Source organism: Arachis duranensis, unplaced genomic scaffold (assembly GCF_000817695.3).
Source record: "Arachis duranensis cultivar V14167 unplaced genomic scaffold, aradu.V14167.gnm2.J7QH unplaced_Scaffold_164047, whole genome shotgun sequence".
Lineage (NCBI taxonomy): Eukaryota > Viridiplantae > Streptophyta > Magnoliopsida > Fabales > Fabaceae > Arachis > Arachis duranensis.
Window position 1 is genome coordinate 11,790 of NW_026264241.1, and position 530 is coordinate 12,319.

At 49.8% G+C, this 530-nt stretch overlaps 2 non-coding genes across 2 annotated transcripts; both read right to left on the minus strand.

The window, feature by feature from the left end:
- Nucleotides 1–83: 83 nt before the first annotated feature.
- LOC127743822 (5S ribosomal RNA) lies at nt 84–202 on the minus strand. Its single transcript, XR_008005165.1, has one exon. It is a non-coding gene; the product is annotated as a 5S ribosomal RNA (ribosomal RNA).
- Nucleotides 203–387: 185 nt separating this feature from the next.
- Nucleotides 388–506, minus strand: LOC127743821 (5S ribosomal RNA). Its single transcript, XR_008005164.1, has one exon. It is a non-coding gene; the product is annotated as a 5S ribosomal RNA (ribosomal RNA).
- Nucleotides 507–530: the final 24 nt, after the last annotated feature.

A 530-nucleotide genomic window follows, 5' to 3' on the forward strand; every position in this document is an offset into this window, starting at 1 on the left:
CATTGCGGCTCGCCCTTAGGTGTCCTACTCGGGATAGCGTCATTTAAAGAATGAAGGTCGGCACGACGTTAAAAAAAAAAAAAGAGGTGCAACACGAGGACTTCCCAGGAGGTCACCCATCCTAATACTACTCTCGCCCAAGCAGGCTTAATTGCGGAGTTCTGATGGGATCCGGTGCATTAGTGCTGGTATGATCGCACCTATTATAGTTCGCACACACAATTTTGTTAACCATGCGGCGCGAGAGAGCGTAACACTATCCGCGAAGCCTTGCGGGTACCGTAGGTGCCTGCCGAGGATGAGGCCATTGCGGCTCGCCCTTAGGTGTCCTACTCGGGATAGCGTCATTTAAAGAATGAAGGTCGGCACGACGTTAAAAAAAAAAAAGAGGTGCAACACGAGGACTTCCAAGGAGGTCACCCATCCTAGTACTACTCTCGCCCAAGCAGGCTTAATTGCGGAGTTCTGATGGGATCCGGTGCATTAGTGCTGGTATGATCGCACCTATTATAGTTTGCACACACAATTTT